The sequence below is a fragment of the Mustela nigripes genome, chromosome 12, assembly GCF_022355385.1.
Source record: "Mustela nigripes isolate SB6536 chromosome 12, MUSNIG.SB6536, whole genome shotgun sequence".
Classification (NCBI taxonomy): domain Eukaryota; kingdom Metazoa; phylum Chordata; class Mammalia; order Carnivora; family Mustelidae; genus Mustela; species Mustela nigripes.
The window spans coordinates 15,224,543-15,246,878 of record NC_081568.1 but is presented as its reverse complement, the minus strand read 5'-3'; the positions used below and the strand labels follow the sequence as shown (position 1 = coordinate 15,246,878).

The window sequence follows — 22,336 nt, the reverse complement described above, 5'->3', positions numbered from 1 at the left end:
GAAATTAAAAAAAAAAAAAAACTCTCATGTTAAGAATGAATGTTCTCCAAACCCCCATACCCCCCCCCACATACATGTGCATACACAAAGCATCCCACAGCAAGGTGCAGCTAATACAATAAAGTGGGGGGGGGCACAAATTTTCAAGCAATACAAGGGGAGAAGATGTCAGTTTTGTGAGTGTGAAAATAAATGGTGTTTATGACATCCTCAGAATGGGAAAAAGTGTATTTCAGGATTTCTAATGTGGCAGAAATTGTGGATGACATTTTATAGAATAGCCTTTAATTAAGATAAAAATCTTGTAGGGGTGCTATCCCTTAGGTCCTTTTGACACATGATGTTTAAAAACTGCAATAAAGTAGACACCTGGTATGTCAATACAGGCTCTTCACAAGTTTGTGTGATATGTCTTCCCCCACTGTATCTCTTTTAATATTTCTCTTGGTACATTCCAGGGCTATCCATAAAGGAATATTACCTGTTCCCAAAACATAATAACCTTTCACATTATTAATTCAACCAGGATTCTTCATACTCACATTTCTCTGCTTAAAAGTCTTGTTATAATTTTCCCTGAAATTTTGCAGAATTAAAAGCTAATGAATTCTTGTTTTCTATTACCTGGCACTTTCATGTTATGCTTATTTCCTTAGGTACATATGACTTCTACTACTGTAAGTCTCTCTAAGTAAGAATGATACTTAAATTGTCTATGTAACCTTAAGTGTTAAGATCAGTGGCCAGCCCTTGATAAATGATTGCTAGATGAATGAATGAATGAGTTAATGAACTGAATTCAAATACTCTGTCAAACTACCATTGGTAAAAGACATACAAGTCAAGTTCATAGCATCAATTTAAAATACTGTTTCTAGAGATGAGGTGCCTAGGTGGCACAGTTGGTTCAACATTCAACTCTTGGTTTCAGCTCAGGTCCTGATCTCACGGTCATGAGACTGAACCCTACATTGGGCTCTGCTCTCAGCGTGAATTCTGCTTGAGATTCTCTCTCCTTTTGCCAATCCCACACCCTCTAAAATAAATACATCTTTTAAAAATATATATTTGTTCTAGAGATAGATTATGTGACCTGGTCATTCATGTGGCCTTTGCTCTATGAAGAAAGTAGGCTTATAATAAATCATAAATAAGTTCACATTACATTAAATCACAAAATTCAATTTTGTAATTTTACACATTACAGGGCATTTTTGTATTTACTTTATCACTTAGTTCACAAAACGTGCATATATACATATACTACTCTACAAGTGCTTTTCTTTAATAGGATAAAGGCACTAAAGTTCAAAGATTTTTTAAAATTTAATGAATAATACTAAGCTCAATTGAACATAAACTTTATTACAGTTTACAAAGGGAACTTGTCTACCTTATTTTCAAGTAGATACTATCACAGCTATTTTAAAGATATAGATTAATATCACGGCTCTGAATAGAATGAAGTTTAAGGGATACACTACAAACATTCAATAAATGCTTGGTCTTGACACAGATTGTATCTCTCACTCTCTGTGTCCCTCCTCCTCTCTATAAACTAATTTTTAAACTTATGAGTCCACTGAAGTTGATTTTAAAAACCAACAAAAAAAGAAACTGTACTTGTGCTAAATATGGAGAAATGATTCCTAATTTTATTTTTTGATTAATATCAGTGATATTGTTGAAACATCAGTTTATGGTGAAAACTATTGTTTTACCTGACGAAGGAACAGAATAAATGTACATTCTCTGAGTGAACTCCACATATCTAAGGAGGCTCCCTTTCTTCAGTCAGGAGCAGTCTACGCAGAATGATGGACAGATGCCAACCCTGCCACTCTGTGAGATGTGCTTAGAGTTTTGAAACGGAGTCATTACACACTCAGAACCTAACAGTTTGACTTGCTTAAAAGATACTTTATACTCAAATTGCGTTAAGCACAATGAAGTTTTCAGAATAATTAGTGTCACCTTGACAAGAGTGACTTGCAGTAAATTATTTTTTAATTTACCTCTAAGCATCATAACTTATCAAATGGCTACATATATAATGGGAAACTGTAACTCCTTGGAGAAAAAAAAAAAAGATATATTATGAGGACTTATGTTCAGGAAGCACCATGAAATGCACGAATCTACAAAATTCAACTTATTTAAAGATTATATCCTGTCATCAAATAGATCCAGTACTTTGTTTCTTTTAAGATGGGATATTTTCACACGCCTCCTTCTGACTTCTTTCTCATTTCACTGGACTCATTGTTTTTACACCACTACTGTGATCAACTCTAGTATAAACATCTACACACAACACTTTGCAAAAATATTCCTTCAAAGCATTTTTCCCTTTTTTATTTTTTTCTGTTAACCTTCCATGCTCTGAGGAAATGAATCGGTTTGTTATATCTTGTCCTTTAAGATTATCACTATATTTTTAAATTTGAAATAAATTGACTCGAAGTGATTGAAAACTAGGGAATGAAGTAAACTGATAATTTCCTTTATGAAGACTTAGCATTAATAAAGATCCAGGCTGACACAGCTGCATATCACTGTCAGAAAGGCAGAGGGCAGAATAGAGACCAGTTGGTACATGCCCAGCTGAGAGGACGGCCACTGCTCAATTACACATAATGCATTCATGTGTTAAGAAAGGGAGACCCTTACAAGATGCAGAGTGAAAGAACAAATCAACCCTTCTATGGCTTGAGTATTTACTCAAAGGACACAAGCAATACCCAGTTCTCCTTAACTTAAAGCATGGGCTGTAAAATTCCTCAATATTAGTCCTTCGGTTGAAAGGAATGTATCCCACTTCTTAAGATTCTTGCAGTGTCCTTTTCTGGTTTTACTATGCTATAGTAAATTGCACTTATTGCTTAATTTATTTTTAGGTAGATGAAAAAGTCACTGACCTCCATTATTTTCTATAAATAATATGCGTATAAAATCAATAACTTACATGAAAATTCATAAAGCAGACCTTCTGTACTCTTAAGTGAAAGGATCTGTATTTTTACAATTGCCTTTGACTAAGTAAGAATGAATAATCCAAATTGGGAAAGAAAAAAAAAAAAAACCCGCATGTCAAGTAATCAGCATGAAATGGTAAGAACTTGATTAGTTAAAAAATTTCCCCCAAGAACTTGAAGTGATTGCAAAATTGTATGTCATTGAACAGCTTTAGTTCTCTTGTGACTGGAGTTGATATAATGCTGTGGAATATGTGAAGGATCAAGGCGTAAAAGTTCAATAGATGGCAGTATTTTCTATAGTACTACGAGTTAGAGATGTTTACCTGATTTGAGTAAATGTTAATGTTGGTGAAAAGTAAAGTATCACTGATGAATATATTGATAATGTTATGATTTTGTTGATAGCAAAATATTTTAGAGGAAAGGCCATATTTTCAAATTACTATTTACCTTTTCATGAAAGAAAATCTAAATGGCATATAATATATTCAGCATTAATGTTTTATTTAAAACAGGAATTGAAAGAAACAAAACAAGAAAGCTTCTCCTTTGATCAATCAAAATGTGAAGTATATGTTTTAATTATCAGCAAGTTGATATTTCGCTAGTGTACTTCAAAAATGATATCTAGTTCATTTTTTCTTTTTCTTTCAAGTGTTTATTTAAATTCCAGTTAGTTAACCTACACTGTAATATTATTTTCATGTGTAGAATTCAGTGACTCATCACTTATACACTCCATCCGGTGCTCATCACAAATACCCTCCTTAATGACCATACCCATTTAGCTCAACCTAAATGCCCACCTCACCTCCAGCAACCCTCAATTCTCTATAGTTAAAGTCTGGTCTGTTTTATGGTTTGCCTTTCTCTCTCTCTCTCTCTTTTTTTCCCTATGCTCATCTGGTTTTTTTCTCCTTAAATTTCACATATGAGTGAAATCTTTATGGTATTTGTATTTCTCTGACTTACTTCACTTAACATAGTACTCTCTACTTTCATCCACATCATTGCAAATGGCAAGATTTCTTTGTCTCTCCTTTTTTGGCTGAGTAATATTCCAATGTGTGTGTGTGTGTGTGTATGTGTGTGTGTGTGTGCCACTTTATCCATACATCAGTCCATCAGTTGATGGACATTTGGGCTCTTTCCATAATTGGCTATTGTTGATAATGCCTCTATAAACATTGGGGTGCATGTGTCTCTTTGAATCTTTATTATTTATCCTTTGGATAAATACCTAGTAGGACAATTGCTGGATTATAGGGTAGCTCTATTTTTAAATTGTTAGGTACCTCCATACTGTTTTCTAGAGTGGTTGCACCAGTTTGCATTCCCACCAACAGTTTAAGAGGTTTCCCCTTTCTCTGCATCCTCACCAACATCTCTTTTTCCCTGTGTTGTTAATTCTAGCCATGGTGACAGGTAGGAGGTAATATCATTTTAGTCTGGTTACAGGTATGTATTTTGAAACTTTCTGGGGGTTTTTCTAAATGTCAGTATGTATTTCATTGAGATAGTGTCCTTATATACTTTAGGAGAAGATAAATTCTTCAGCTTTATAGTTAGGTTTTGACATATGTAAATTAGTTCAAGTTTATTCATTGTGATGTTCAACTTTCTATATCTATACAAAATTTTTGTTTGTCAACTATTGAGAGATATATGTTAATGCATCCCACCATTTCACTGGATTTTTCTATTTATCCTTTTGTTTTCTTTAGTATTGGATTTTCTTAGGTATAACTTGAAATCATGTTACTGGATGCACACAGATTTAAGGCAAGATGTATTCCTCTTGGACTGAAAATGTTTCATTGTGGAACATCTATCTAATAATCATCTATAACTTAAAATCCATTTTATCTGTAATATAACTGTACCAATTTCTTTTTTCTTTTAAGATTTTATTTATTTCTTTGACAGAGAGAGATCACAAGTAGGCAGAGAGGCAGGCAGAGAGAGAGAGGGAAGCAGTCTCCCTGCTGAGCAGAGAGCCCGATGCGGGACTTGATCCCAGGACTCTGAGATCATGACCTGAGCTGAAGGCAATGGCTTAACCCACTGAGCCACCCAGGCACCCAGCTGTACCAATTTCTAAAAAATTTTTGATAAATGGTTAGATGGTATAATGTTTTTCATCATTTTACCTTCAAAGTGTATTCTTTCTATTTTTTAAAAGTTTCATATGAGCCACAAAACTAAGTTTCTGTTATTATTATTATTATTATTTTTAATTTTAATCTGGCTTCACAATATCCATTGTTTATTTTGATTTAATGTATTTACAATTTTTTAATTGTAAATTTTCCTTTTTTTCTTCTTATATTCTTTGAATTAGCAATGTATTTCACTGTCTTCATTTTATCCCTCAGTAATAATTTCTTCTATTTCTTTTTTTCTTTAGTATTTGTTTGATATATTATAATTTATTTTATTTCACCTTAAGTTATAATTTTATCATTCGAAACAAATGGAACAACTTTAAAACTGTTTAACCGCATTGCATTGATTTTTTTTTTTGCTATTTTGACATCTTATATATTAAACCCTACATAAAATTGTCATTATTTTTGTAGTGTTAGGTAGTAAATAATAATTTTTAAGTCAATAATTTATCCCTTTAGGTGGTATTTCTTCTTTCCTGCATTGCTGTGCTTCCAAAGGAAAATCTAAATATTCTTCAAATATCCCTTCCTGCCGTTCCTTTTAGTACAGGTCTGCTCTCATTGAATTCTTTTCTTTTTTCTTTTTTTTTTTAAACTTGTAATTTTTCTTACTTTTTTTAGAGGGCATTTTCATAGGGAGTAGAATTCTGATTTAAAGTCTTCTTATTGGGGCACATGGGTGGCTCAGTGGGTTGAAGCCTCTGCCTTCCACTCAGGTCATGATCCCAGGGTCCTGGGATTGAGCCCCTCATCAGGCTCTCTGTTCAGCAGGGAGCCTGCTTCCTCCTCTCTCTCTGCCTGCCTTTCTGACTACTTGTGATCTCTGTCTGTCAAATAAATAAAAAAATAAAAATATTTTTAAAAAGCTATAAAAAATAAAGGCTTCTTATTTTAGTAATAAATGACACAATTTAATTGTCAGCTGACCACCATCTTATCTGTTGAAAATCAGTTATCAGTGTTATTGTTATTGCTTTGCTGTAGATTAGTTTATTCTAGTTTAATGGATCTTATTTTAAATATTTTAATTGTATTTGATATTTAAGAGTTTAACTATGGTGCTCCTAAGAAGTACATACTTAAAAAAAAATCTGCTTTTCAATTATAAGAAATGTTTAGGCTATCTTTTGTCAGTGCTAGAAAATTTTGGTCATCGTTTATTCAAATATTTCTTTTGTTTTGTTTTATCACTTCTAGTGGTTGTGCAAAAGCATGCATGCTAGGTCTTTTAGCTGTGTACCATAAATCTATTATTCTTTTTTCTGCATGTTTACTTATTACTTTTGTCTCTTCTTTAACCTGGAAATTTAAAATTGACTTATATTCTAGTATAATAATCTTCTTTTCCACTGTGTTTACTCTCTAATAACTAGTCTATTAAACCTATTAGGTACACACTTCAGCATTAAAATATTTCAGTTCTATTATTTTCACTTGACTTATTAAATATGCATTATTGGTATCTGCTAAAATTCTCTATTTTTTTCTATGGTTCTTAAACATTAATTATGATCATTTCAAAACTCTTTTCTAACAATTCTAACATCGTCATCATATCTGGGTATTTTTACTGATCTTGTTTCCTTTTGGTTTTGGTAATTTCCCAGTTAGAAGTCTGTTTGGAATTATTGACTGAAGATTATATACAAACATTACAGAAGTCCCTGCCTATGTCATCTTCCTCCAGAGTTATTTTCTTACAGATACATGGAATTTCATTTACTTAAATTAGTTATATTTTCCTAGAATTACTTTGTTTCATTTCCCCTTATTCCTGGGAAGTAGCTCTTATTCCTAAACACCAAATTTTCTCTAGTATCAACTGAAGCATTAACTAGTACTGACTCCTAGTGTCTACTGGCTTTTGAAATCTCTGTTAGCTCTTTTGTCTTCCAGCTTTGCTTTGTCTCGGTTTCTTGGAGTCTCCATAAATACACATGTTGTATATGTATCTTCAATTATCACAGGAATATTGCTTCACATTTTGGGGACTATTTCTCTGTTGTTTCTTCTTTCCATGCCTTTGTTCTTTTTTGTGTGACTGTGCCAGCTCTGAACCCCAACCTCTGTCTCCACAAACTAATTGTTGCCTGGATTATTTCCCCTAGCACTGAATATTTTAAAAAAATACCCTGAGTCATTGTCAATATAAAGACTTATACTGTTGGGGCACCTGGGTGGCCCAGTCAGTTAAGTGCCTGCCTTTGGCTCAGGTCATGATCTCAGGGTCTTGGTATCCAACCTGGAGTCTGGCTCCTGGCTCAGCGGGAGCCTGCTTTTCCCTGCCTATCCCCCCACTCATCTCTCTCTCTCTCTCTCTCAAGTAAATAAATAAAATCTTTTAAAAATATATATTGTTTTTCTTACTTTCTCTGAAGGATTATGTCTTGGGGTGCCCGAGTGCCTCCATTGTTAAGTGTCTGTCTTTGGCACAGGTCTTGTTCACAAGGTCCTGGGATCCAGCCCTTGTGTCAGTCGCCCTGCTCAGCAGGGTATCGACTTCTCCCACTCTGTCAGCCTGCTGCTCCACCTCTTGTGCTCTCTCTCTTTACCTCTGTCAAATAAATAAATGAAATCTTAAAAAAAAAAAAAAAAGATTATATCTCATCTAGGCCTTTTTACATTGAATACTCTCCAGTGACTTGCAATAGCCATGGTATGTTACTGTCCAGCTTCTGTAGCTATCTTCCAAATACCTATCACTTCAAAGTCTTAACTGGAACCACCAACACATTGAAGTTCAAGTTGAAGGAATGTGGATGATACATGAATACTATGTCAATTTGATATCCAATATGGTTAGATTGAAAGTATAAATTCAAAGAAAAGTTGAATTTCTCAAATTAACTGTAAAACTTGCAAGTTTTTGGTCTATTGGAGGTATATTTTCATTCTGCTTTGTAGATACCAAGTGTGTTTATTTAATGTTATGAGATTTAGTATATAAAATAAAAATAATTGAAAATTATTTTATGTTTATCCCATTAAACAGGGTATAGACAATTTTAGAGTATATTTTTCATATAAAGGAATAACTATAAATAAATAAGGATGTGACATTCTTTTAGTTTTAAAGTTGGGTATTTTGAAATAATTTAAGATTATCTATTTAGTAACTTGCCAGTTATAAAATGTCAATAATTTTATGATTTGTTTTTGATCTATTTGGCTGTATGCTATGGCAAAGATATAGATTGATTCCTTTCCTTACCTGTTTTGTGTGAATATGCATGCTTTACTAATAAGCATATATTTCTTAGAAATTTTATAATTACTAATTAGTCTGTACAGATTGTTTTTTTTAATTCTTCACAAAATGCTGAAGAAAAGTAAGAATGATCTTCAATTAGAATTTATAAGTTTACACAGTTTCTCACATATTTATGTGTTATATTTATGAAGAAAGTGAGCGAATGCTAAAAAAAAAAAAGTAGCCCACTTTACTTGTGCTTTGAAGAAAAATTTCTTAGAGGATAATCAGCTTTGTAGCAATGCAGGTTGACATATTGTAACAGCAAATGTGTTAGGGTAAGTGATTTTATTTTATCTTTTTAAATTTTTTAGGTAAGCAATTTTAAATATACTATTCCAGAGTACAGTAGAATACTAATATAGGACAATTGTCCTTTTAATGTGTGACATTGTAATGTGCATTCAGATGATTATAGTATTAGTCATACTATATTTATATAGTAAAAACATTTCAGCCAGGGATTAACATGATGATTAATCATTCATATTTAATACAAGTTTTTTAGATGCAGAAAATCTTAGATTCCTTGGGATTTTTCCTTTATAATTTGAGATATTTCCAATGTAAACTGCATCTTCTATGTAAAGCAATTTAAAGCAGAGATATAGAAACTTTCTGGTTAATCTTATCTGTAATGTCAGACAACCTGGAGAAGTCAGATATCACAGCCTAACCACTTACATGTCAGTCCGCCTTCCCCCAGAATCATCTATAAATAAATATTTATCTTATATCAGTAGTCACTTTTCCCAATAAATAATATGAATGTAAGAAAAATATTAATTAGTCAAAATATATACAATTACCAAGTTGATTACAGCCTTTGTAGCCTGGGACCTAAGGTCATTTGTAGGGAATGACTTATTTACTGATCTGGCAAAGTTCCTGAAGCAAAGAAACAAGGTCTTTCAAAAAACAATTAGAATCAATATTATCTTGGGACGCCTGGGTGGCTCAGTTGGTTAAGCGGCTGCCTTCGGCTCAGGTCATGATCCCAGCATCCTGGGATCGAGTCCCACATCGGGCTCCTTGCTCGGCAGGGAGCCTGCTTCTCCCTCTGCCTCTAGCCTGCCTCTCCGTCTGCCTGTGCTTGCACTCTGTATCTCTCTCTCTCTAACAGATAAATAAAAATCTTAAAAAAAAAAAAAAGAATCAATATTATCTTTGAGGGGATAGTGTATTACAAGGAGCAAGCTTCAATAAACCAAATGCCATTGATCTTTCTCACCAAGTCTTCCTTTCTTAAATGTACTTCATCTAATCATTAGCAGTCCATGGATACAGTCTAAGAAATTATGTGAAAGAATCACATTATGATGGCATATGAAATTATAGTTCATTCAGAAAGAGAAACATGAAATAATATCTGTATCTTTCTGCCAAACAAAATTATGTAGTCTTTAAACCAAAATGGATAATTATAGCACTGTTTAAAGATGTGTTTGAAACTTGATAATAAGGTAAAATACAACTTAGAGATTTATAATGTACATTGAAGCTAAAAAAGAAAAAATATACTTTATTGATATACTGTAATAACTTAGTACCTGAACTTTTATATACATATTGTACCACCTTATATCTCAGCAATTCCCAACCTTACATCCAGGCACTTAAATCGTAATTATTTCAATATAGTTAACTTTTCCAGATAAGAGAAAATTCTACCTTGAAATATTTCCAAGCATCAAAATGCTATAGATCCTAAAGTAGACAGTTGATATAAAAGACATTTCATTTAGGGGAAAAAAATTCTCTTCACACATTGTCTAATTTTTTCCATGACAGTTATCTAATTTGGGATGCCTGGGTGGCTCAGTGGGTTAAGCCTCTCCCTTCGGCTCAGCTCATGATCTCAGGGTCCTGGGATCGAGCCCCGCATTAGGCTCTCTATTCAGCACGGAGTCTGCTTCCCCTTCTCTCTCTACCTGCCTCTCTGCCTACTTGTGATCTCTCTCTCTCTTTCAAATAAATAAATAAAATATTTTTTTTAAAGTTATCTAATTATACAAAAAGAAATTTAGGTGTAGAAATTAACATTTTGCTTTGACAAAAATTAGCTTCTAATGAAAAAAATAAACCTAAATTTAGAGAATGAGGAGACAAATTGTGGTGTACCTGAACACTGATTTCTGGGGTACCTGGGTGGCTCAGTTGGCTAAGCAACTGCCTTTGCTCAGGTCATAATCCTGGAGTCCTAGGATCGAGGATCCACATAGGGCTCCCTGGTCGGCAAGGAGTCTGCTTCTCTGCTGACCTCTCTCCTCTCATGCTCGCTCTCTCTCATTCTCTCTCTCTGTCTCAAATAAATAAATAAAAATCTTTAAAATAAATAATAAACAAACACTGATTTCTGTATTTTAGAAAATGGTTGGCTTAGTACATATGACTTAGCACTAGAGTATAAAGTGACAGCATCTAATGAACTTCAGAATCTCCTTTTTAACACAGTCACCTCTTCAGCTGGCAAGCTTTCACTGTTCCATATTTGTGTAGGTACTCTCTGTGCTCTCAGTCTCCCTGATGCTGAAAATATAGAGAACATTATGGGACTCAGGTTTCTTTCCTACTGGAGCTCTGTTGTAGAGTTCTGTGCATCCTAAGTGTCATAGCCAAGAAAAATGAGAGTTTAGGGAATTACATGTATTCTGTTACTGATATAATTATAAGCCCTCCCCCCCAATAGGCTTTATATTTCTATGTGATTGTACTGGTGTAGGTGCACTTACACAAATGGCAAATTGGCAAGCTGATGTTGTGAAAGTCCAGAGGGAGTATAAGGCAGAATATAGGCTCCAGAACCTGACATCATTGGTTGTTATCCCTAGAAAAGGAAGAAAGTATACAATTACAGGAATTCAATAGGCATGTTACTAGAGTTAGTTTTTTAGCATGAAACCAGGGTTTGCTCTGAAATGAAAAAATGGTTAACTCTACCTCTCAGTAAACAGAAGCCAAAACATAGACAGTAACATTAAGAGTTGACATTGCAATCTGAAACAAACTAGGGGAATAGGAGATTAGATACAACTGAATGCAGAGTAGGTAAACTGGAAGATAAGTCAGAGGAAACTAGCCAGAATGCATCAGAGAGACCAAAGATAAACAAACAAACAAACAGAAAAGAATTAAAATATATAGCAAACAAACAAACAAAAAACACCCAATTTCCAATGTATAATAATTTGAGTTTCAGAGGAAGACAGGAGAATGATGAGGCCATGTTTAAGAAATAAACAAAAGAACACCTGGGCGGCTCATTCTGTCAAGCATCTGCCTTTAGCTAAGGCCATGATCCCAGGATCCTGTGATTTAATCTCACATTGGGTGCCTGTTCAGCAAGGTGTCTACTTCTCCCTCTGTCTGCCTCTCTCTCTGACAATAAATAAAATCTTTAAAAACAAACAAGCAATAAACTAGACTAGAGGTTTTCAAGAATAAGTGTGGACATTAAGCCTTAGACAAATAATCATAAGAAATCTCAAATGTGATGGAAAAACATTATCATCTAGATGTGTGATGGTGAAGTTTAGACTTTGAAAAATGAAAATAAAAGAATATGACACTCTGTGGGATTCTCATTGACAATAATGGAGTACAGAGGACAATAGAAACTTGGCCTCAAATTTGATGAGAAGATGAAATATAACTGTAACTTTAGAAATCTTTAACCAGTTAAATTGCATTAAAAATGAGGGTGTAAAAAAAACATATGTTAAAACAAAAATAATGAGTTCACTGTTCAAAGAACATCTTTGGAAAAGTGCTTAAGATGTATGTTTTCTATTTCAATCATTAACATTCATCCTCATTTGACTTATTTCCCTAGGAAATTCTATTTGGAATAGACTTTTACTGACTTCTCATCTTGATGTCTCTCTTAACTGCCCTGGTATATTCAATTATTTGTTCACAGTTCCCCATTCTCTCTCTGCCTTCGACATACTTTCTTATAAGTAGAAAATATTTTCCCATTAATTTAGGATAAGCTAGTTAATTTGCTTTGGTCAATGACATTTGAAATGTCATGATTTGAATCACATCTGAGCAGAAACCTTAATGAGCTTGAATGCTTTGGCTCTATTTATTTATTTATTTTGTTTTTAAGATTTTATTTATTTACTTGAGAGAGAGAGTGGGAGAGAGATCATGAGATGGGGGAGGGTCAGAGGGAGAAGCAGACTCCTTGCTGAGCAGGGAGCCTGGTGCAGGACTCGATCCCAGGACTCCAGGATCATGACCTAAGCCGAGGCAGTTGCCTAACTGACTAAGCCACCCAGGTGCCCTGGCTCAGTTTCTCTTGTTCTTGGCCTCCAGTCTGAGAAGAACATAAGTTAGAAAAAAGATACTCCTTTAGTCTACTGAGAAAGCATTGGGGCTTAGTGGAGATAAGCACACCAGAGCCCAACAGAGCTTCACCAAGCCAGAGTTCTTACATAATACAAGAAGAAATAATATTTGTGATTATGAATTATTGAGATGGAATTTATTTCCTAATGCAACAGAAATTGACTAATAAAATGATTATGCATTCTATGTTATATCTCTAGAAGCAAGTTTCTGTCACCACCACACCAAAACAACAAATTATGTGGAATTATGTTTGAAGAAGAAAATAGTATGAAGTGAACCTTATAGGATTTTAGAAAATGACTGTGTTCTGCTTTGGTAACCATTTTCATGGGATAAGTTGGAAGGTAGAAAATACAGCTAATGAACCTCATGGCTTCAAGAGAAGAGGTTTTAGGGAAGAATGTCTGTAGTGTGAGTTGATTGCTATGTGCTGCATTTGATAAGACACTACCAAGAGACAAGCTCAGAAAAACACACACACTCACACACACACATCTGTATGTCTCTTCTGTAACAGACATTAAAGGGAGGAGGAAGAAACCAAAAATCTCATGACTTTCAGGCCGAAAATACAAATTTAAAGGATTTACAAATAAGTTAGCCTCAGAGCCTTAGGAACAGAAATCCTTATAACAACCGCACAGAACAGTTATGGAATTACCATGAGCCTTTAACATTCTTTTCCTTTCAAATAGGGCCTTTATTTTTATTATTTTGTCTTTATTTATCCCTGCTTTTATGTTGAATTTGTGGTGAGGAAATAAATTTGTCCTTCTGATTCAGTGGTCTCTGGATCAAACTCTGATATGACTGTATCCACGATTTTGAAATTCAAGCCGGGTTTCATAGTTTTTAAAGAGATTTGGGGGTGGGAGCAGATAAATGGATTTCATCTATAAGCGTCGGACAGATATTTGTGAGTGGAGGATGAACTATGAAAGATTGTATTGTTTGTTCATGATTGTTAGTCCCTTCCCCTCTTTCATCATGTTTTCCTGTAGGTAGCAAATATGTCCTGCTTTACCTCTATGCTTTGACAATGACTTTGGCCTACAGAATATGACATGTTTAAGCAGAAGCTTTCTATTTTCATGATCGTGCCTCCTTCCAGTGGTTGCTTTTTCAGGTCATATTCTGGAATGAAAATTCATTTGGAATTGAGCCTATCCCAACAGAGTGATAGTTGAATCATATTTTTCTTCTGGTGTGTGTGTGTGTGTGTGTGTGTGTGTGTGTGTGTGTTGTTTGTATTCACACAAAAAAAGGTGGTTTTTTATTAAATCACCAGGACAGGACCTTTGGGCAGAAATAGCTACACTGGGATTATGAAGAGTGACTGATTTTGTAATTTTTAGTTAGTGAGGGTTAGGGATGGCTTAGGTCTGTAAGGAATTTGCAAGCAAGGCTTCCAGGACCTTGCAGGGCTAGCTCCTGTTAAGATGAAGTCATTTACTACTATTAGTAAAACTTTGGTCATGAGACATTCAGATGTATATCAGCGGGCCATATGTTTGGAGAATGATTGCTAACATGAATCTTGCAGGAGTAGCAATAAAGGAAATTTCCAAAGTGATTCTGATATGTTAAGGAAGACTTACAGGATCCTGGAGGTCAGGTTAATGTCAAGCTAATGTTGCTTTTGCCTCTAGCAAAGTATTATCATGAAGGCTGTTAAGTTCCCTGAGGAAGGTCACTGCCTGCCTCAAGTATCTGTCAATGGGCTGCTTTTTATAAGGAAATTTAATTTTTTTCTACATTTTTTTTGCCTTTGTCCTCCACATCATTCCCCCATGAAGAAAGCTGACCCTTAAATCTTTGAGGTTGCTGAGGGTGGGACGTCTTATCTTCTGTAATTTCTTCCTGCTGAATGAGGGGTGTAGCGATGTCTCTATCTATGGGTCAACATAGGTCAGTTGGAGACTTACATGCAGAACTTACAAAAGGCAGAGGCAGCTAAATCCAAAGCAGACCACATGGATGAATCTCCCCACGTAGAAAGGATCATCTGTCAGTTTAAAGTCAGGGCATTGAAGGAATCTTCGCACCAGGTAAAAAGACATGAGAGAAAAGAGCAAAACAAGATTGGAGTAACAAAAAGAGGGGCACCCGGGTGGCTCAGTTGGTTAAGCTTCTACTTTCAGCTCAGGTCACGATCCTGGGGTCTGGGGATTAAGTCCCATAGTGGGCCCTCTGCCCAGCAGGGGGTATGCTTTTCTCTCTCCCTCTGCCTCTCCCTCTTCTCATGCTCGTTCTCTCTCGCGCGCTTGTGCTCTCTCTTGTGCTCGCTCTCCCTCTCTCTCTCAGATAAATAAATCTTTAAAAAAAAAAAAAAAAGGAAAATCAAAAAGAAAAAGAAGCCCAAATAAGAGTGCTTTGGTAGTTGACAAAAACCCTCCTCTGGTACAGGAGCTTAATCATTAAAGGAAAGAGGGTTGGTTTACGTGCCAGTTTGAGTATTTGTGTCTTTTAGTAACCCTGTCACATTTTTGTGGTATCTGGAGTATAAACAGACACTCTGTTTTAATAAAGCATAGGTTCCTCCTTGAGCTGTAGTTAGGATATCAAGGCACCGTTCAGTGTTAGAGGGCCACCTTTTGAATTAGTGCATGTCAAGCTTAGTTAAAGATGGTCACTGTATGCTTGGATAAATCCTCTATTTGCAATTTTATACCAATAGAGGCAGCTCCTGGGCAACCCCCTGAAAAACAAGGCTAAGAGATAAAACCATCATGAAGCCCTCTTTATGTGATATCTAGCCTTAACACTATTCTCATTATGAGGAATCACTGGCAAATATGAGAAGACTGGATAGGGTCATCCCTCAGTGCAATATCCAATCCAGTCATGAGGAAAGTGATTCATTATTTTCATATTCCATAGTTAACCCCATGAAGTGGGGTATACTCCAGCTTTTTAAGGAAAAATGTTGTCACCCCAACTATACAAAATTGATCAGTGATAGCTGAGTTATACCACTGTTGGGGGAATCCATTCCATTTTCCTGCTATTCAAGTAACCATATGCCCATGGGATCCTGTTATCTACTCCACAGAATAGTAAGCATGAATCTTATGAAGATTGTCTTTACATGAACTCTTGTGGCAATTTCTCTGAAGTTTACCTCAAGTTATCTAGTTTAGGCAAACAGCATTCAAAGACAATTAGAAAGAGAATTTAAGATTCACAAAGGTGTGTTACTGAGACATAATTTTTCTCTCTATAACTACCTTCATTTCCAGAGACAGCTAAATCAGGATAATTCTTTGTAAAACAAGTCCAATTTTAACAAAATTGGCTAATTATTTACATAAGCCCAGCAAGAATATTGATTGACCATATAGATCTTTTAAAATCTGCTTTGTTGGAGCATTTTATAAGGATTTTCAATGAAACTTTTAGTATCCTCTCTGGGCCAGAAGCCTAGTCAAATACATATCATCAGACACGCCTTCAATATCTGTAGTTTGGGTGAATTCCTCTTCTTCGGGTCCCCAAATATCCTGAGGTTCCTGCACCTGCCAAAAAGCAACAGTCTTTACTTAACTGGCAAGGCTACTTTAAACTCTGTAAGCAAGGAAACAGGCCAACATTTCCCGTGGGGCTTTATGGCTCCATAAATTCAGCCTTAGTTCCTTCCAGCTCTCTATCTGGTCATATCTGCGTCTATGCATGTCTCCCTCAAATATGGCATCCCAGTCAAAGTCTTTTTAAAACAACCAATGTTTTGGGATACCTGGGTGGGCTCACTTGGTTAGGTGACTGCCTTTGGCTCAGGGCACGATCCTGAAGTCCCAGGATTGAATCCCACATCAAGCTCCCTGCTCAGCAGGGAGTCTGCTTCTCCTGCTGACCTCTCTCCTCTCATGCTCTCTCTCTTTCTCTCTCTCTCTCAAATAAATATAAAATAAATAAATAAATAAATAGAATAAAACAACCAATGTTTCCAATTAGCTTCTGTTATGAGGAGGAGATTTTTATTGAATTTATGCAAATGACTATGACTACCGTGAAAGAAGAAATACTCCCTGAGACTTTGAATTTCAGAGGGTTCTGGTAGAGAGAAAAGTTAATCGCTTCAATTAATCCATAATTAAATACTTTACCACATTTCTGTAAAGCATAGATATTTTAGGAGAAAATTTCCTTAATTTGGAAGAGCAAATATTAGAGAACCAACAAGAGTCACAAAGACTATAATCATTTCCCTCAATTCATTTAGTCCCATGTAACCAAATTTATTCCATTTGAATGCACGTTCTGGAAATTCCTACCCAGTTTGGTTTTAGGATTTTAAAGATATCAAATACCTGTATTTGTTAAAAGTACTTTTCATGAATCTGTGTTGCTTGGGTGGCTCAGTCAGTTCAGCTTCTGACTCTTGATTTCAGCTCAGGTCATGATCTCAGGGTCTTGAGATCAAACCCTGCACTGGGCTCCAGGCTCAGCAAGGGTTCCTGCTTAAGATTCTCTCCTTCTGTCCCTCTCCCTGTTCATACACACTCTCTCTAAAATAAAAAACATAATAAATAAATAAATATTTAAAAAAGTCCTACTCATGAATCTCCTTGAAGATGAAACACATTTCATAAGAGCATCAGAATAGTAACTATCACCAAAGACTTAAAAATGGACATCATTAAAAATTTGATGTGAGTTCACTATAATGCATTTACAAGGAAATTCAGTTATATAACACTTCAATAATCATACTATCAAGGGATGACCTTACACCAGAACACAACATACCATATAAACAAGCCTAACTAGTCAAAGAGGACTTCATTTACAATTTAAATCTTGAGGAAGTCTGTTGAAAATCCTAGAAAATTTATAAAGTACTTGCCTAACTAGGATTTCAGATCGTCAAAGATGTGATAAAGACAAAACATAGAGACTAGGGGCGCCTGGGTGGCTCAGTGGGTTAAGCCGCTGCCTTCGGTTCAGGTCATGATCTCAGGGTCCTGGGATCAAGCCCCACATCAGGCTTTCTGCTCAGCAGGGAGCCTGCTTCCCTTCCTCTCTCTCTGCCTGCCTCTCTGCCTACTTGTGATCTCTCACTGTCAAATAAATAAATAAAATATTTTATAAAAAAAAAGACATAGGGACTAGTTTTTCTGGGAAGATAAAGAAAATAGAAAACAAATTAGTAAACAAATTTTTTTTTTGTCTTCATCTGCTCATAGTTTTCATATAAAACAAGGTGGAATTAAATATTTGCTGTTGTAAGCTACTGAGCTATTTTGGTGATTAATCAACACATAAACAGTTAATAAACATGCTAAATCTGTTATTTTTAGAATTATCACTGTGTCATCTAGTATATATATTTTTTTATCCTGTATCTTGCTCATTTTCTCTCTCCTTCATGAGAATGTACACTTGGTAAGAATGAGAACTTTAGTCTGTTTTGTTTTCTGTATTCCCAGTACCTGAAACTATGCCAGCATGAGGTAAGTAACATGTACAGAACAAGCTGACAAAACCTAGGCTGACCCCAAATTTCAGATGGGTCACTGCAAATTCATAAATAAGGATGAACATTTAAAGAAAAAAAAAAGTTGGAATGGGGCAGAGAAAAGCAGTTATCAACATCCATTTGACAAATAGATAGAGTGGATTTCACAGAGTACTTAGGAAGCACACACATGTATACCCGGGGGTCTGGTATATTTCCACAATATATTAGAAAACGGGAGACACTGGTATTAACCATCAAAGTGACCATAGATAAATTGACATCCTGAAGTTTTACAAATTGGTTAAACATTATATGCAGTTTATGCTTTAAAAGAAAATACAAGATTGATGTTACACAGCATATAACCTTTTTGTGAACTTGAGCAGAGTACTCTAAGGGATATTTTGGCAACTGTAAAAGTGCTGATTAGGCTGTGCTATAAATTATCCAAGATGGGTATTTTTTTCCCCCAGAGGGAGTAATTACAGAGTAAAAATAATACGAAAGGCAAAAGGTCATTCACCATGTATTCCAAGATTCTAGGAATTATGGCCTTTGTTAATCTTATTTAGATAAAAGTGAACTTTTTTCCTAAATAGTAAACTGATTCCTTCTATGCAATTGAGCCACATCATGGATAGAAATGACAAAGCTTCAGGCTGTTAGTCAGAGATTTACATTTTGAATCATACCCTTTAAAGTTTCTCCCAAGTGTCCTTCAAGTCTATAAAGAATGCCAATTCTAATAAATAACAGGTAAATGAAGGTTCAGATGTAATTATTATTATTCAAAAATGAGAATATTTAATTATTTATGGATTGTTGGATCTCAGCTTTCAGAATTCTTAAAGGTAATACTATATATTATATATCTTTATAAATGGTATTAGCATTTTTGTTAGAATTGGTATTTAGAATAAGGTTTGTCTGATATCTTTTCTTATTGTGGGATAATTCAATATATTTCCTCCCATGGTTAATTAAGCTATATTAAAAATGTGACACATAATGGTATTTATTGGATTAAAGTTGCAAAGGTACATGTGAATGTTGTCTTTATGTCAGACATTAATAAAATAAAACACTTAAGCATCAGTTGTATACTAGGCTCTTTAGAAGGAACCCAATCCCAAAGTTCTTGGTTTCTTTGAAATTAAATTTATAGCAAGTCTATTTTTTATATTCTTTGTGATCTTTATTATCAGAGACATCCAAAGTCATTGATTTATTCTCCTTTTATCATGATATATATTATATGTAATATATATAACTCATATGATATATATCATATTTTGTTATAATATTTTAAATATTATATCCAATTAATATATGCAATATAATATATATTATTCTTATATGTTATATGCATATGATATATAATACATAATAATATTATTATATAAGATTATATGGTATAGATTTCCAATTTCCTCTTCTATTAATCTTATATATATGTTACATATACATTTCTAATTTCCTCTTCTATTAATCCTACAGTTCTCTCACTAGAATATCCCCTTTTACACACACACACACACACACACACACACACACACACTCAGGTTTTATTTTCCTAATTGCTTGTATTTCTTTTCTTATTAGAGAGGCTTTTTATTCATTCTCTATTGATTCATCTGTTAATGGAAACTTGAGTTGTTCCCATATCTCAGCCATTGTGAATAATGCTACAGAGAACATGGTAATATAGACATTTATTTGAGTTCTAATTTCAGATTTTTGGGATATGTACCCAGAAGTGGAATTTCTGGATCATATAATAGTTCTAGTTTTTAATTTTTGAGGAACCTCTATATTGTTTTCCATAGCTATTGCACCACATTTTACCTTCCCACCAACAGTGTAAGGGTTCCAATTTCTCCATAATGCTACCAACACTTTTTGTCTTTGGTGTTTTGGTAATAGTCATTCTACCAGGTGTGCAGTGATCTCTACATGTAGTTTTTATTTTTCATTTCCATGATAATTAATGATGTTGAATATCTTTTTATATAATTTCTGGCTATTTGAATGTCTTCTTTGGAGAAATGTCTTCTTAAATCCTTTGCCGGTTTTGTAATGGCTTCTTCTTTTATTTTTATTTTAAAATTTTAAATTTTGCTCTTGACTTGAAATTCTTTGTATATTATGGAAATGAACCCCTTATCACATAAATGGCTTACAGGTATTTTCTCCTATTCTGTAGGCTGCTTTTTCATTCTGTTGATTGTCTCCTATCCTGTGCAGTAGTTTTTAGTTTGGTGTAGACCCACTCATCCATTTTTTCTTTGATGCCTGAGTTTTTGATATCATATCCAAGAAATAATTGCCAACCCAATATCAAGAAGATTTTCCCTATATTTTCTTTCAGGAATTCAAATCTTCAAGCCTTATATTTAAATTGTTGATATGTTTTGAGTTGGTTTTGTGTGTGCTGTAATATAGTGGGCAAATTTCTTTTTTTTTTGCAAGTGCATATCTAGTTTTCCCAATACCATTTGATGAAGAAACTGTTTTTTCCTGTTGTTTAATGTTGATACTCTTATCAAAGTTCAGCTGGCTGTCTATGCTTGGGTTTACTTCTGGGCTCTCTATTCTGTTTCACTGGTCTGTATGTGTATCTTTACACTATGTCATATTGTTTCAAATACTGTAGCCTTGTAATATAGTTTGAAATCAGGACATTTGAAGCTTCTAGTTTTGTTCTTTTTTTTCTACTTGCTTCATTCTCCGTATTTTGTAGTTCTGTATTTTCTGTATTTTGAGGATGCTTTGTTTTGTTTTGTTTTTCTATTTCCATGAAAAACACATATGGAAGTGTAATTAGAATAGCACAGCACCAATCTGTAGATTGTTTTAGGTAATATGGACCCTTTAACAGTATTAAGTCTTCCAATGTTTAAACACAAGATGTCTTTCTGTTTATTCATATTTCCTTTAATTTCCTTCATCAATGTTTTGTATTTTCTAGTACATAGTCATTTCACCTCATTGGTTAAATTTCCTTTTAAGTATGTTATTATATTTAATGGTATTGCAAATTAGACTGTTTTCTGAATTTCCTTTTTGGATGGTTTGTTGTTAATGTGCAGAGACAGCTGATTTTTGTGTTTTGATTTTATATCCTGCAACTTTACTGAACTTGTTCATTCTAATAGTAATGTGTGTGTGTGTGTGTGTGTGTGTGTGTGTGTGTGTGTGTGTTAGTCTTTGGGCTTTCTACCTATAAGATCTTGTCATCTGGTAACAGAAATATTACTTCTTCCTCTTTAATTGGATTCCTATTATTATTATTTTTTTTTCTTTTTAACTTCTCTGGCTAAAACTTCCAGTACTGTGTTGGCTAGAAGTAGAAATATTAGGCATTCTTGCTTTTATCCAGATCTGAGAAGGAAGATTTTTAACTTTTCATCAATGAATATGATGTTAAGCTATGAACTTACTGTTACAGCTTTTATGATGTCTATATACCATTCTTCTATACATATTTTTTTTAATTTTGGTAAATAAATATATATATATATATAAATAGGTAAACATAAAAATATATATAAGCTATATACTATATACATATACAGTATTTATTTTCTTAAAGAGCCTCATCATATTTAATCTCCTGGAATTTATAGCATTTTTTTAGGTACTTGGCTGTTTATTCAGGCCTTAGAAATTAAAAAGAAATACCCTAAACTTCTTTTGATTTATAAATAAATCTTATCTATCAGCTATTTTTTGTTAGTTATTAGGAGACATTTTGAATACAGTTTACAGTTCACATGTTCTCAACTATATGGAGAGTGTATAAGTGTTTAAATATTAATCTTAATATATTCTAATTTGTCTAATGGAGCATGGTGAATGTGGAAGAGCTACTATACTTGCAATTCCTAGAATGTATCAATTAAGTATCAGCTCTTTCCCTGAACATGATTGTCTTCCAAGGAGATGCTTCCTCTTATATGATGTGGTCTAAAAGTTATCTAGGATATGATCTTTTATGACAACTTATACAAAAAACAACCTGCTTTTTAACACTACCATCATAATAATTTTGTGATTTGCTTACTTATTTTTCTGAACTAAGACTTCATTTGCTTGCAAGTGTATCACCTCAGTTTTAATTAGCTGA

General features: G+C 34.2%; 1 protein-coding gene across 6 annotated transcripts in view; it reads left to right on the top strand.

Annotated features, from left to right (window-relative positions):
* Positions 1-22,336, top strand: part of CDH18 (cadherin 18) — a 982,055-nt gene that overhangs the window by 863,129 nt on the left and 96,590 nt on the right. The window lies entirely within an intron of this gene.